Raw genomic sequence first — 17,351 nt, forward strand, 5'->3', positions numbered from 1 at the left:
CTCTACGGAGGCTGCCCCGGCTGAATTAGTCAGTCATAGGTCCCTGTCACTCTCTTAATCTGTTCAGCCAAGTGAAGAGCCACTCCCTTCAGCGCCATTGACGATCCTCCACTGTGTGGAATTCAGGGTCTTTTCAATTTGACGACCAGAGAAAGCCTATTTCAACAAAGCAGACATATCTGTTAATTGTCTTTCTGTGTGCCATTCTCTGTTCGACAAAGTAGTTCTGCCGGTATAAGTCTGAAACCCCAGGAAAGCATATCAGATTGTCTGCCGTCTCTAGGGCTACCATATATCAGATTGTCTGGCGTCTCTAGGGCTACCATATATCAGATTTTCTGCCGTCTCTAGGGCTACCATATATCAGATTGTCTGCTGTCTCTAGGGCTACCATAGAATAACATAGAGTCATCAGCATATGACAATAGACTGCTGGATCTTTCCCGGCAACGCCTGCCTTCACATTGTATCATGATAAGTGGTAGCATGAAAATGGACTTGATTCAATCAGAATTGAATTGCATCTAAATGGCACAGAGCTCTGATGCATTTCTGACATCTTCTTTAAATCAGTGTTATCGCAGTAATACAGACACTTTTCTCCACTTGTCTCTAGACGCCACACATGACTACACGATATGAAGCAACACCTGTTATAATCTCCTCGTCATAATCCCCTCGTCATAATCCTGTCATAATCCCCCTGTCATAATCCCCTTGTGTATAGTTTCATCTGCGAGGGGGAAAAACAAGGCAATAATAGCCGGCGAGACAAAAGCATAATGTTTATGCCTGACTTTATTGTGATGAGCCTGTTTAATCTACTGTAATGGCGAGTGCCGCTACAGAGAGAGGGAAAGGACATTCTCGTGATGAGATGCAATGATTACCGGGATTGGTCAACCAGAAAATGAAGAAAAGACACATCATTACGGGGATAAGAAATGGGAAAAAGATGCGGGCTTATAAAACCACGTCAAAATACCGTCTCGCTATTCTCCCCAATTAAACATGCTACACAAACACCAACAGCTTTGAGCTTTCCAACTGAACAATGATTTGATTGGAGGGCCTGTTGCATCGCCATTGCATAGAAAGGTTAGGGGATGCTGTACCGATCAATCAATCATCAATCATACACATGATAAGACACACACTCTACACACACACGTACACATGGATTTTGTATTGTTGATATGTGGTAGTAGAGTAGTGGCCTGAGGAAACACACTTAACGTGTTGTGAAAAGGGTTATGAAATGTAATACCATGTGATATTTTAAATAGGATATAACTGCCTTAATGTTGCTGGACTAGTGGGGATCCTTAATACACACAAATACATTGTCACTTGGGCTCTATATTCCCGTGTCTTCCTGCGTCTGTTGAGTGTCAGGTGACGTGTTGAGGAAACAAACATGGAAGCTCAGGATGCTCATTCTACTTTTATTTAAATAATTGTAAAAATGATTAAACTCAAACTCTCCCCTCAGCTCTTCTGAAAGCTGAACCTAAACCCATGCCATTAAATATAAAAAACAAAAAAATATGTTTTAAGTGAGAATAGGCATGGTCTGAAGGCAAGAAATTCACATGAGCACCACAGTGCCTATTCCACACATGCTCTAACACTTACTTCAGTGTTGGTATTGTACTTCAAACTTTGTGTAGGAAGGTTTATGATTCAAACCTTCTCAAACAGTCTAATTCATACTCTTAGAGAAGGTGCTTCCACAATAATATGATTTGTACTGTATACAAGGTAAACTATTAGATTCGTCACACACCACAGTAAGACATTACCATTATGCTACCTTTCATTATTTTTTTGATTAAATGAAAGTAAGCTTTGCTTTTATACTTACAATACCATCAGGCTTGATTGAGCTGGTTTTTGTAGTAATGTGGTGCATACCTGTATTTCCTTAAACCTTTATTTTAGCAATACATGTCATTGGGGAACAAATATCATAATAACATCCTTTTTTTGGTCAGTAGGTGCTCAACATAACAACAGGTGGTGGTATGTGGGACAGTATCTCAGATAGATAGAGCCTGTCTGCATTCCTGATTTCTGTAACTGTTAGCTTACGTGTAATATTGACATAAGTTCAGAACCTCCTCCTGTGGTCAGTTACAATAAACACCTGCTACTCCCTGCGCTTGAAACCAGCTCTCTGTCTCCCATCACGTTCATTATAGAATACCTCACCAAAAACGACAGATTCAGTGGAGCTGCAGCTACGTCTAGCCCGACAGGAGAAACTAATTGATGAACTCTGCAAACCTCCTTCGCCAGTCCATTCCTGCTTCACCGATATCAGTTGCCACAGCCTCCTCTCGTTCATCTTGCCCCATATCCATGCCTAATAAATACAATGGCTCCCCAGGGAAATGTCAAGGATTTCTCATGTAATGTAACCTGTACATAGACCATCAGCCCACTGACTTCACCTCTGACAAAGACAGGGTGGACTTCGTCATCTCCCTACTCACAGGCAAAGCTCTGGATTGGGTCACAGCCCTGTGGGCCGCTCAAAATGCTGATCTGTCCTCTGAATCAGGTGTTTGACCAGTCAGTTTCAGGTCGTCACACCGGGGACCTGTTATGTGAGCTATGACAGGGCCGTCACTCCAACACTGAGTATGCCCTGGAGTTCTGCACCATGGCTGCTGGCAGTGGATGGAGTGAACCAGCTCTCCTTACAGTCTACCGGAGGGGTCTTAATTGGGAGTTACAGACCGAACTGGCCTGCAGAGGATATTTAATGGACCTCAACCAATACATCTGGATGTCCATATCCATTGGCAACCTACTGGTGGACCGCAGACCTATACAGTCGACCATGGCCTGTGAGTCTTCCAGGCCCATGCAACTCGGCCGTGCTCCTCTCACGCCTGCCGAGAGACATCAGAGGTTACGTGAAAACCTGTGCCTCTATTGTGGAGAGTAACCACCTACTCAATAGCTGTCCGTTTTGCCCCCCACGAAGGGGTGACCACAACCCCTCCACTCCTGCCCGGGTAAGCACCTCTATGTTTTTGAATATTACCAAAAGGCAGTTCGGTATCCCGGCTCTTCTTTCTGCTGATGGGGTCATTCAGTTTGTTGAGGGACTAGTGGACTCGGGGGCAGCAGGTCATTCATTTACGAACAATTGGCACAACAGTTAAGAGTCAAACTAATAAATCCCTGTTAAGCCTCCCCTTAGGATTAATGCACTGGATGGACAACCTCTCGGAACTGGTCATGTGACTCGCATTAACAAAAGTATCACCCTTCAGATTGGCCTCCTTCACTCTGAGGTCATTCAGTTAATGGTGTTGTCTTTGCCTAAAGAACCCCTAATCCTCGGTCACCCCTGGCTAAGTCTTTACGATCCTGCCTTCTCCTGGTGGCAAGGGGAACTGCTGTCACGGTTTCCCACCTGTTTTAAGAACTGCTTCAATCTACCCTGTTGAGCCACCTCTATAGAAGGATCGGAGGTTGCCATTCCAACACACATCCCACCTGTATATGCCCAGTTCCAGAGTGTCTTCAGCGAGAAAAAGGCATCCATTCTGCCCCCTCATTGCCCGGAAGACTGCGCAATTGACCTATTTCCTGGGTCATCGCCCCCTAAGGGTCAGATCTACCCCTTGTCCATTCCAGAGAATGAGGCTATGGATTCATCTGTCCATCCAAGTCTCCGGCTGCATCCAGTTTCTTTTTTGTAAAAAAAAGGATGGTAGTCTCTATCCCTGCATAGATTACTGACCTCTCAACGACATTACCATCAATAATTGATTCCCTCTACCTCTGATTCTGTCCGTACTAGAACAAGTTGGACAGGCTACCATCTACTCTAAACTCGACCTACGTAGTGCTTACAACTTGGTCAGTATACGAAGTGGGGATGAGTGGAAGACGGCGTTCATCACTGCTAGGCGTCATTACGAATACCTGGTTATTACCTACGGTCTCACCAATGCTCTCGCACTCTTCCAGTCCTTCATGAATGAAGTTTTCCAGCACATGATCAATCAGTTCCGCATCGTGTTCATTGATGATATCTTGATCTACCCTCACTCCCATTGCAGAACATGTACAGCATGTGTAACAGGTCCTCCAATGACTACAGGACCACCATCTGTATGTCAAGGCTGAGAAGAGCGCCTGTAACCTTCCTAGGTTTTGTGTTGACACCAGGAGGGGTTAATATGGATAAGGCAAAGTCACGACCATGCTTACCTGGCCCAAACCTACCACTGTAAAGGAACTACAACGTATCCTAGGATTTCCAACTACTACCGCAAGGTTCATCCGAAACTGTAGCAGCACAACCACTCTTCTCTCAGCTCTCACCAGTCAAAAAAACAATACCATCCAATGGACCGACACTGCCCTTACTGCATTTGAGACCTTTAAACTCCTCTTCACCTCTGCACCCATCCTTAGGCAGCCAAATCCTACCCTTCCCTTTTTTTCTGGAGGTTGATGCAAGCCGAGATCGGCGTAGGAGCGGTTCTCTCTCAGCGGGTAGGGCCACCTCCCAAATTACACCCATGTGGATTATTTTCCAAGAAACTGTCACCTGCTGAGAGGAACTATGATGTCAAGAACCGAGAGCTCCTCGCCATTAAGCTGACTATCGAAGAGTGGCGCCACTGGTTAATTAAGAGGGAACTCATCACCCATTCCTTGTCCTTACCGACCACCGCAATTTGAAGTACTTAAGACGTGCTAAGAGTCTCAACCCCAGACATGCTCGCTGGGCACTCTTAATCACCCGTGTCAACTTCACTGTCACCTATCTGCCTGGCAAGAAAAATGTGGCTGATTCCTTATCCCATCTATTTGACTCCCCTTTCTCTAACCCAGCTCCTGAGCCCATCCTGCCACTGTCTTGTGTCGCAGGACCCATACAGTGGGATATCCAATCAGCCGTCCAAGAGGCCCTACAACATGACCCAGCACCTCCCGACACCCCTGCAAGCAAGACCTACGTTCCGGTGTCCATCAGACCCCAACTAATGCAGTGGTGCCATACCTCTCTGAGTTCTGGCCATCCCGGGATCACCCAGACCACAAAGCTACTGACACACAAGTTCTGATGGTCATAAGTAACAGCAGATGTCCAAGATTACGTTCTTTCCTGTCCTGTCTGTGCATGGGCAAAGGGCCCTTGCCAACTACCTACCGGTAAGCTCGAACCTTTCCTACACCACACAGACCACGGTCCCACATCGCCATGGATTTCTTCACTAATCTGCCAGACTCTTCGGGCTTCACTATTATTTTAGTGGTAGAGGAATGGTTCGCCAAGATGCAGACTCATCACCCTTCCGCATCTACCTAATGCCATGGAAATGGCCGAGTGCATGTTCCAATAGGTGTTTTGTCTGTATGGGATCCCGGAAGACATTCGGGTTGGGGACCACAGTTCGTCTCCACCGACTGGGGGTCTCCATCAGCCTATCCTCCAGATACCATCCGAGTAAAGTCGCGATCTAGCCTGGGCCGAATACGCACAGAACCCCCAGGTGCATTCCTCACTCCATCTCACTTCTTTCCAGTGTCTCCTCTGATACCAACCCCCCGTGTTCCCTTGGGAGACAGTGCCCGGAACTGTACCTGCCGTCGATGAGTGGTTTCGGCAGAATGAGCAGGTTTGGGAGACCCCACATGGGCACCCACTTAAAGTTTCCCTCTCTCAGAAACGGTTCGCTGACTGGTGTTGCCGACCTACTCCACTCTTCCACCCTGGGCAACGTGTGTGGCTCTCTACCCGGGATATTCGGCTTTGTGACCCCTGCAAAAGTTCAGTCCCCGGTTCATTGGTCCCTTCAAAATAACACACCGCATCAATTCTGTCACCTACCGTCTCCCTGCCATTCCCATATCTTCTCATCCTTCCATGTGTCCCTTCTCAAGCCTGTGAGGTACAGCCCTCTCCATCCTCCAGTGGTGCACCTTGGCGCACCCCCTCCTTGACTCCAAGCGCCTGGGTGGTCTCATTCACTACCTGGTGGATTAGGAATGGTACGGACCCAAAGAATGACCTGCCCAGGACATCCTCGACCCAGCCATGATCCTGGCTTTCCACCGTAACCATCCTGACTGCCCAGCTCCATGTCCCTGGGAGAGGCCCCCTGCTCAGCTACTTAGACCCTCAAAAGCCGCCAGTGGGAGGGGGGGGGGGGTTACTGTAACGTCTGCTTCCAACTCACACTCTCAAACACATAGACCCCCTGAATGCAACTCACTCTCCAGATCCCAATCACCAGAATTCTGATCACCTGTTCACACACCTGTATGTCATTATCACACACTATTTAGTTCAGTTCTTTGCACCCCATCATTGTGGGTTATTGTTTGTTTTATGATACACTTCTATTCTGAGCTCTGTTTTCCCGTAATTTAATCCTCCCGTGTTTGATAGTTTTTGCCTGCCTCACTAAGAACGCCTTTTGCCTACTCTCTGTCTGTACTTTAGCCTATAAGATTTCCTCTTATCAGCCTATTGCCTGATCTCCCGGAAGACTTTACTAGACTTTCCCCAGGCTGTACTGTTGCCTTTTGGGACCCTCCGTGTATGACCTTCTGCCTGCCCCTGGACCCAGCTACCTGCCTCCTCCTGTGGTCCTTTACAATAAACACATGCTGCGCCCTGCGCTTGAAACCAGCTGTCTCCCACCGTGTTCATTACATGATTATGCAACATTATTATCAATACAGTTTAACACGTGCTCTCCTTGTGAACCCTTACAATGTTGTGGGTTTTAGTGGTTTATTTATTGATAAGACCCCAGCTCATAATCCTACTGATCATTGCTCAAAGCAAATTGGTGAGAGCAAGGAAACAAAGACTGAAGCAAATATTTACTATGCGATTAAACAATGCAGCTGGGTAGATGACTGCAGGAGTGTGAAATATGGATGAGCTGTTCTCAATGGAATGGTTCTGAAATATTCTCTCTCGCCAAGGCGAGGTTTGACCGTGAATATAGTATAGTCATTCATCTCGGTGGAAACGACTTGGGACGAACAAATGGGACAGCCCTGGTGTGTCAGATACGAGCTGATTTGGAGGTAGTCATACGAATGTTCACTGGGACAACGGTGGTCTACTCTGACATTACACAGTGGAGGAGTTGATGTTCTTGTGGGAGGAGGACATCAACAAGTGCATAGAGATGGCTCAGCTCTCACATGATATATGCCTATACTTATAACCACTAGGCTAATAATGAATCACATATTTTTTAATGGTATATCAAGCAGAATATCACATTGTTAAAAATATGCCTAAATTGGTAATGCGTATATGTGGGCAAATTACAGACTTTTCAAACATTATCGGCAAATAGCTACTGTGCCAAAGCGATTTAGAGTTGTTTAACGGGAGTGATCAGGGTGTGGATATAATGATAATGTAAATCATTATACTGCATTATTCTGTGCAAAATTACTATCACATTATTCAAAATATCGGAATATCGAAAAAAAGGTTATTCATGGCAACATATTAGGCAAGAATTAAGCGTAGGCAAAGTGATCATGCCGGGGGTACAACATTTGATGTACAGTCACATTCACCGTAGTTGTCTGAAGCGTGCTATAAATTGCACAGCTGGCGATGCCTCATTGTGATTGGTTATTCCACGTAATTTGCAACAAGTCAATGAGTGTCATCACTATTTTTCTTTTGCAGTAACCTCAAACTGTAGTGATTACCAGCTGAGATAAACTATTCTGAGTTGATTTTACAACTGGCTCAACGTTTATTGGCAGTTTTTTAACATCATCCTAAAACCTAGGCTGCATTCCAAACACTTAACAGACACACCCTCTCCCCTCAGTCCTCAAATTAAGTGGACACTTCTGATTATGTTTCATGACGTCTGACGAGTTTACACTTGCAGGGCAAGGGGCGAGGGAGGAAGGAATTCATTTTAAATGGACCGCCCTTGCCTAGCTACTTCTGAAGAAGGAAAATGTTTTATTATTTCCAAAAGCTAACCAAACAAAAACATAATTACTTTTAGGAGACATGTTTGTGCATTAGTAGCAGAATTGAAACTTATTTACATTCGTTTTTACTTACACTTGTATGTTGACTCCATATTGACGTTACACAACTTCTTCAGGCTCGGGTCCTTTATTCAGAATTTTCACCTGACTGACGTGCTCAAAGTAAACTGCCTGTTACTCAGGCCCAGAAGCCAGGATATGCATATAATTGGTATCATTGGATATAAAACACTTTTAAGTTTGTATAAACGGTAAAAATAATGTGAGACTATAACACAATTGATATGGTAGCCCGAAAATCTGAAGAAAAACAAACCAGAATTATTTTTTATTTTATTTTTTAGATCCCATGCTCTTTCAATGGAAAGCTATGGGTCTTATGTAATTCCATCTCCCAGATTGCAATTCCTATGGCTTCCAGTAGATGTCAACAGTCTTTTTTCAAAGTTTCAGGCTTGTTTCTTCCGAAATTAGGAAGAATTTTGAGTTTTGGCACCGGGAGTCACAGTTGGGAATCAGTCTGTGGGCGCGCGAGGAAGTAAACGCGCACAGGCTAATTTTACTTTTCTATTGAACATACTTCTTTCCGTATGAAATATTATAGTTTATTTACATTTTAGGGTACCTGAGGATTATATGGAAATGTAGTTTGACTTGTTTTAACAAAGTTTAGTGGTATCTTTTTGGATTCCTTTGTCTACATGTTGAACGAGTGGATTACTGAAATCGATGGCGCCAACTAAACAGACTTTTTGGGATATAAAGAAGTATTTTAACTAACAAAACGACCATTCATGTTGTAGCTGGGACCCTTGGGATTGTAAACAGAGCAAGATTTTCAAAAAGTAAGTGATTAATAATTATTTAACCTCGATTTTATGAAGCCTGTGCTGGTTGAAAAATATGTTGATGTGGGGCGCCGTCCTCAAACAATCGCATGGTAAGCTTTCTCTGTAAAGCCTATTGTAAATCGGACAAAGCAGTTAGATTAACAAGGATTTAAGCTTTTAACCGATATAAGATACTTGTATGTTCATAAATGTTATATATTACGATTATTTATTTGAATTGCGGGCCCTCCAATTTCACCAGATGTTGTGTAGCCTTAATTAACGTTTTAAGTTTTGGCTGACTTTTCTTAGCGGATGTACAATCATCGCAAATTGAATTATGTGGCATTTCAGGCCCTGAAGTGAACACAATTGTACAATCGCGAACTCCATTAAAAACAAGGGCTGAGGGGCTTACGTTGCAAACTTCCCTTGCTTGGCTAATCATTTGGGCCGACGACAAATGCCGCCGCGGGGATTCCCCCAAGGGCATACGGCGAGGGTAAGTGGACGAGGGTGTCTTTTATGAGTTTGAAACGCAGCCATACTCTGAGTCTGGAGTTTATTTTGTCTTAAAACTTTAACAGGATTCCTAGGACCTTTTTTGAGACGCTTTGTGGATACGCTTCCCTGGTCACTCCTCCGTTCAAGCAAGATGCATGCAGTAGTACACACCACCTGCCACTTGCCTGCCTCTCCATGAACCCAAAGGCTTTTTTAAGAGCCACCTAAGACATTAACATAAGTGTGTGTGTCATTTAATCACGTAGTTAATCAAGTTAGCAAGCATTTCCATTTCCTTTGAGTGCACGCTGCTGCAATTTGATCTCTTAACATTATGTTTTATTTTGACTGCATGCTGCTGCATCCTGATCTCATACAATTTTGTATTATTCTGTACAGAATCTGAAACACTGCATTTAGTATGATATGTTACGTTTCGTATTGTATGTATTCAGTTGTGGGTGTCCATCATCCATTTCACATGATATGTTACGAATTGCAATTCGTACAATATGTCACGAATTTCAAATATGTATGATATGTTATGAATTCCAATTTGTTGTGGATAACCTTCGCTAGGTGGCTTACGCTAATGTTAGCTAGGTGGCTAAAGATATATAGGCTAGGGGTTACGGTTAAGGTTAGGAGTTATGTTAAAGGGTTAACGTTAGGGTTAGGGGAAGGGTTAGCTATCATGCTAAGTAGTTGCAAAGTAGCTAAAAAGTAGTTAGTAGTTGCAAAGCTGGTAATTAGCTAAAATGCTAAAGTTGTCCATGATGAGATTGGAACAGTCAAACTTTGGGTTACTAGACATTCATGTTTTATGCCCATCCTTTCACCCCAACCAACCACTCTTGTTTTTGCCTTATTAAGTAACTTTCTGTATTAGGTAACCATACCAAACATAACATACTAATTTCAGTGTTCCATATTTACATTTACTATGTTATGTCTAGTCTATGAGACCAGGCTGGCACAGAGCATGTTGTGCAAGCAATGATTCAGATGTTGTTGTTTTTTTTTACCCTGGTGCAATGTTTGCAGCCCCCCGACTACTTTTCAGTTGTGCATGGCGACTTCAGATTTTCTGTGAACACATTGAAAAGTAACTTGACACGGTGTTGATCAGTCAGCACAAATGTAGATTATAAGAATGACAAGACAGAAGGAGAGAGAGCTGGAATTCATTCTACATGTTTGAAACAGCGATGCTGTCAGTCGAGTCTGGTAGCTTGATTCTAGCATGCACAATTGAGGTTCTGTTTACATGCGTTTGGGGTACAACCACTTACTATATGCGGTTCATAACTAGTGGTTCAATGGTGGTTTTAAACAACGTTAACCAGCTATGTTTTGTGTAATAAAGTTTAATACATTGTGGCACATGAACTAGCCATACACCTTAGCTAATGTTACCTAGCTAGCTAACGTTAACTGGCTCTCATAGCAGCCAATGAATTTTGCTAGCTTATTTATGCATATTTGTTTGTGCTCCGATTACACGTGTCTAGATCAGAAGTTTACATATGATAACTTCAGCCTTATATGAAAATCCTTAGTGCAAAATATAGCTAGCTAGCTTTCCTAGCTGGTTGGTTAGTTACCTAGCCAATGTAAGCGCTCATGTGACTGGTTGAACTTTTCATTAGCTACCTAGCTAATCAAAACAAAACCCATTTCATTGTCTAGCTGTCTTTATTTGCCTGTTCATTAGCTAGCTACTGGACTTTGTAAAAGCAAGGTAACGTTAGCTACCTAGTTAATCAAAATATCTGTTTGCATTTATTGATTAACCTCAGCTTGAATACCACCATATAACTAGCTATATACAGTAGCCTTGGTTTGTGCTTCTCAGTAGCGGATGGACGGCTCATGACAAGAGGCGTGTGTTGTGTGTTGTGTACCTCCAATCAAGTTGATTTGATTGGTGTCATATTGGCTAAAATATGATGGGTAGGGAGATTTGAATTTAACACTGAGCTTCAACCAATGCGACTATCATTGCGTCTATAATTAGCTCTGGGTCGTGTTCATTAGGGAATACAGCAGAAAACGGAAAAACAAAATTAGGGTTTCTTATTGGACAAGTCCAAGTAGTTCCTTCCTCTTTCAGTCCATTTTCTTCTGTTTATTCCCGAATGGACACAATCCAGGATTCATGTCGCTGGCCGTAAACAATAAACAAGGTCATTTTTGGATATTGGAGTACCTGAGAAACAGTGTGTATTTCAATGAAAATATAAATGATTTCATGTTAAAATGTAAAGCATATTATTACAACATAGCATAGCATCTTCATTGCTATTTTTTATTTCACCTTTATTTAACCAGGTAGACTGGCAGACTTGTATTTTGGTTAAAATGAAACGGGATCATTAGATTAGTCTTAGTCTAGATTTAATACAGTTGTAGAACACAAGTTTTGTATTGATGTCATGTTCAAGGTTCTGGGAAACTGGCATTGAGGTAGGCCTACTCTAGTCTATTCTCTCGCCCCCAAGTAAATTCTACATCAATATTGGAAATGTATTCTTAAATTCTTGTGTATTTCAAAATTGTTTGAAGGTTAGTGATTGTGTAATATCATTGATTCAAAGCGTTACTGTAGTTCCAGATAGAATATTACACAAAATATGAACCACTGTTTGCGTCGAATTATTCATGAAATTACTACATTATTTTTTGTTGAGAAGAGCTTCATAAAAATACAGTAGACGTGGTGGTGGTGGCAGGTGGCAGGTGGTTGCACTGTGTGACCATAATGATCCTCATATACTAGACTGTTGAATATACTTGAAAGCCAGTTCCCTAGGTTCTTCCTGCAGCATGTTCCCTGTATTAGCCTGAAACAATAGAAAAGGGATTTCGCCTCTGGCCTTAAGCGGCATTATCTGCCCATTTCAATTCCTCATACACAGCCCTTGGGCTTAACAGAGATTGTTTTAAAGGGGGCTTTTTAATTAGTAAAGACTTGAAATATCCTTTCTTTATAAAAAATACATTCCAAACCCATCCCCCTCAACTTACAGTTAGTATAACTTATAATAAGGTTTGTGTTTTCCTCCACTCTTCTATTCAATTGTAATCACAATGAGGATTATTCTGCTCGCTCACTTGTTTCATAATGTAGTCTCCCGTGGCCATGCCTGGCCAAACACATCTCCTCGGTGGATTCGCTTCACTGACAGAAGTGGATCATTCAGATTGCATGGGCTGGAGGAGAAACTAGCTAGTGTGTTTGTGTGCATGTGTGTGTGTGTGTGTGTGGCCGCGTGTGTGTTTGAGTGTGAGTGAACTGAGACCTCTTGTTATTAGATATTTTGTTTTAGTCACGCTGACTAGCACGAAGCTGTAATATGGAGCTCAATGTTAAAATCAACTTGATTGGAGGTTAACAACACACTCCCCGCCTCTCGTCATGAGCCGTCCGGCTATTACTGAGAACTACAAACAGTGCACTTGGAAAGTATTCAGACCCCTTGACTTTTTCCCAATTTTGTTACGTTAGAGCCATATTCTAAAATGGATTGAATAAAAAAAATCCTCATAAATCTACACACAATACCCCATAATGACAAAGTAAAAAACAGTTTATTTTTTGTGTAAATTTATTACAAATAAAAAACAGAAATACCTTATTTACATAAGTATTCAGACCATTTGCTATGAGACTCGAAATTGAGCTTGTGCATGTTTTGAGGTGTTTCTACTACTTGAATGAAGTCCACTTGTGGTAAATTCAAATAATTGGAGATGATTTGGAAAGGCTGTCTACATAAGGTCCCACAGCTAACAATTTATGTCAGAGAAAAAACCAAGCCATGAGGTCGAAGGAATTGTCCGTAGAGCTCTGAGACAGTACTGTATCGAGGCACAGATCTGGGGAAGGGTACTAAAAAATGTCTGCAGCATTGAAGGTTCGCAATGAACACAGTGGCCGCCTGCATTCTTAAATGGAAGAAGTTCAGAACCACCAAGACTCTTCCTAGAGCTGGCCGCCCGGCCAAACTGAGCAATCGGCGAAGAAGGACCTTGGTCAGGGAGGTGACCAAGAACCCGATGGTCACTCTGACAGAGCTCCAGAGTTCCTCTGTGGAGATTGGAGAACCTTCCAGAAGGACAACCATCTCTGCAGCACTCCACTAATCAGGCCTTTATGGTAGAGCGGTGAGACGGAAGCCACTCCTCAGTAAAAGGCACATGACAGCCCGCTTGGAGTTTGCCAAAAGGCTCCTAAAGGGCTCTCAGACCATGAGAAACACGATTCTCTGGTCTGATGAAACCAAGATTGAACTATTTGACTTGAATGCCAAGCATCAGGTCTGGAGGAAACCAGACACCGCTGCCAATACCATCCCTACGGTGAAGCATGGTGGTGGCAGCGTCATGATGTGGTGATGTTTTTCAGCAGCAGGGATACTAGTCAGGATAGAGGGAAAGATGAACAGGGCAAAGTACAGAGAGATCCTTGATGAAAACCTGCTCTGGACCTCAGATTGGGGCGAAGGTTAACTTTTCAACAGGACAACTACCCCAAGCCCACGCCAAGACAACGCAGTAGTGGCTTCGGGACAAGTCTCTGAATGTCATTGAGTGGCCCAGCCAGAGTCCGGACTTGAACACGATCGAACATCTCTGGAGTGACCTGAAAATAGCTGTACATCGACACTCCCCATCCAGCCTGACCGAGTTTGAGAGGATCTGCAGAGAAGAATGTGAGAAACTCCCCAAATACTGATGTGCCAAGCTTGTAGCGTCATACCCAAGAAGACTCAAGGCTGTAATTGCTGCCAAAGGTGCTTCAACAAAGTACTAAGTAAAGGGATTGCATACTTACATTTCCTCGACCAAGAGCAACCAAGACCACAAACAAACCATAGCCGAGAAAACTGTTTTGTTAAGAAACAGGAAGCTAGTTATGAACCGCATATAGTAAATGGTTGAACCCCAAATCCACAGAACCTCAGTTGTGCATGCTAGCATCAGACAACTTACCAGACTTGACTGACAGCATCACCGTTTCCACATGTGTAGCATTGTTTCCAGCTCCGGCATACTCTCTTTCCTTTATTTCATTATTGTAATCCAAATGTGTGCTGACTGATCAACACAGTTACTTTTCTGTGTTTTCACAAAAAATCTGAAGTCGCCATCCACAAGTAAAAAGTAGTCAGGGGTTTCGGGTTTTCAGCAAATCAACTGTTTTAGACTATTGTCTTTTTACCAAGCAAGATAAATAAACTGTCAATTTAAATGTTCTGTCAATGTTACAGGTTTTATAGTGTAATGGTTAGAGTTACCGCCTGTGGATCAGAAGATTGCGACTCTGCCATTTCACCATTCTTTCGTTAATAGTTTTGACTGCTCCCTCCCTCCCTCCCTCCCTCCCTCCCTCCCTCCCTCCCTCCCTCCCTCCCTCCCTCCCTCCCTCCCTCCCTCCCTCCCTCCCTCCCTCCCTCCCTCCCTCCCTCCCTCCCTCCCTCCCACTTATTTGAATGTATTAGGTGTCTTCTAAAAGCGCCTTTGGGTTCGTGGAGTGGCAGGCAAGGGGCAGTAACTGTGGTGGTGTGTACTACTGCATGTGTCTTGCTAGAACAGAGGAGAGAGGCCTCCCGAGTGGCGCAGCCGTGCAAGCTGTGCCAATAGAGATTCTGCTTAGAGTCCAGGCTCTGTCGCAGCCGGCTGCTACCGGGAGACCCATGGGGCGGTGCACAATTGGCCCAGCGTCGTGAGGGTTTGGCTGGCAGGTATATCCTTTTCCCATCGCACTCTAGCGACTCCTGTGGCGGGCCGTGCGCAATGTACGCTGACACGGTCGCCAGGTGTACGGTGTTTCCTCCAACATGTTGGTGCGGCTGGCTTCCGGGTTAAGCAGGTATTATGTCAAGAAGCAGTGCGGCTCGGCTGGGTTGTGTTTCAGAGGACACACGGCTCTCGACCTTCGCCTCTCACGAGTCCGTACGGGAGTTGCAGCGATGGGACAAGACTGTAACTACCAATTGGATACCATGAAATATGAGGGAAAAATGGGGTTAAAAAACGAAAATTTAAAAAAGAACAGAGGAGAGGCCAGCTCTCAGACTCTCAAGGAAGAAGTCATTGCCCTCATCTGTGAGATGCATACCTTCTCTATGGTACTGCCCAGGGACACACTGCTTGATGGCAGGGTGGTGGATTGTTGGCATGCGCCTGTCACGGAGAAATGCAAACACCATCTGGTTGACAGGATGCCGGGCCATCTCTATGCGCTTGTTGATGTCCTCCCCCCACTGGAACATCCAACTCCTCTGCTGCAATATGTCATAGTAGACCACCGTTGTTCCGGGGAACATTTGGATGACTACCGCCAAATCAACACGCATCTGACTTACTAGGGCTGTTCCCTTTGTGTGTCCCAAGTCTGTTCCACCGAGGTTAATGACTATGTCAGGGGGAGCAGCAGCACAGGCCCTCTGCTGGCGCAGAAATTCATCAGTTTGCCCGACTTCATTTCTAGCTATGTGACAGTAGTTAAGGGAGAGGTTGTGATGCTTTCCGACTAGTAGATCCATGAATGCCACACAGTTTTCCTGTTGATGAATGAATAAATGCCTGGAAGTCTGCAAAAAAAGTATGTGAAATGTAGTAGTAGTGTAGATGTGGAATGACTAGAACTGCATTCCTATTGAATAAGATCATAAACAGATTCCTTTCTTCCTCCTGTTCCAAGGCAGCATTAAATGTATAATTTAGACTTTTGCAAGGACAATAAACCATTTTCTCTATGTTTCTCATTTTTCTAGCCAACATTCCCATTGAAGCACCAAGTCCAATCTGTTCACCTGTTATATTTCTATGTGCTTGAGCTTAAAGCGTGCTCTGACAGGATCTGTCAGACTTTCACACTCTCCCATCTTATCTCTGAGATAATCTCCTACAAACACTCATAAAACTATGAATCATCACCAAACATGAAAATTCTGACTATATTTATCCGTATTTTTTAAATTGTATTTTCAGATTTGTTAGATTTGCCTTATATAGTTCAGTTTAAATAATTAGCAAGTCTGAAGTGTAGGCTACTAGCTAGCCAGCTAGCTGGATAGGTCTATATGTGGGCCTGGTACACGTGTCAAACTCATTTCACGGATGGCCGAGTATCTGCAGGTTTTCGCTCCTCCCTTCTACTTGATTCATGAATTAAGGTCACTAATTAGTAAAGAACTCTCATCTGGTTGTCTAGGTCTGAAAAAAAAAAAAAAACGCCAGGCCCTCCATGGAATGAGTTTGACACCCTTGGCCTAGTAGGTCTATCTGATTTATTTGTTACAGTCCAGAATCATCTTATTGAAGAACACTCAATGACCTAGCTGAGCCTTTACAAGTAAGTTAAACAAAGAGTAGATATATGTTGGTCGTAGGCTAGTATGTGTCAGTCTCACCAATTAGGCCTAGACAGCCAACTAATATGCAAACAGACCAGTGGTGAGTGGCTGATAATGAGCATTGTGAGTGACAAAAACATTAGCCTATACTATTAAGACAGCATGGCAACGTTAACTGTCGTCCAGTCAGAAATGATGTTTGATCCGTTTTACATGAAATGGACCAAATCAGACACATGCAGAAAACTATGTTGCAAACGTTTCTCCTTGTCAGTTTCACTTTTATGCAGTTTTTTAAAATTCAAGCCCAGTGCTACCCTACCTGATTCTATTACTCATCTGTTCTTCAAGACCTCCTCTGCTCATAGAGACTTTGAGTAGTAGAATATTTACTTCTCAATGACATGTATTGCTAAATGAAAAGGTTAAAGGAAATACAGGCAGGCACCACATTACTAGAAGATAAAACACCTCTCTCAATCAAGCACGACAATCGTGTAAGTATAAAAGCAAAGCTTGCTTTCATATAATAAAAAAAAAGAGTCTTGAAACGGTAGTGGAATGGGATTAGTGTGGTGTGTGAAGAATCCAATACTTTACCTTGTATGCTGTACAAATCATATTATTGTGGAAGCACCTC

At 43.4% G+C, this 17,351-nt stretch overlaps 1 protein-coding gene across 1 annotated transcript in view; it reads right to left on the reverse strand.

Moving 5' to 3' along the window:
* tnmd (tenomodulin) overlaps positions 1-17,351 on the reverse strand; it is a 92,242-nt gene that overhangs the window by 17,878 nt on the left and 57,013 nt on the right. The window lies entirely within an intron of this gene.

The sequence above is a fragment of the Oncorhynchus tshawytscha genome, linkage group LG21, assembly GCF_018296145.1.
Source record: "Oncorhynchus tshawytscha isolate Ot180627B linkage group LG21, Otsh_v2.0, whole genome shotgun sequence".
Classification (NCBI taxonomy): Eukaryota; Metazoa; Chordata; class Actinopteri; order Salmoniformes; family Salmonidae; genus Oncorhynchus; species Oncorhynchus tshawytscha.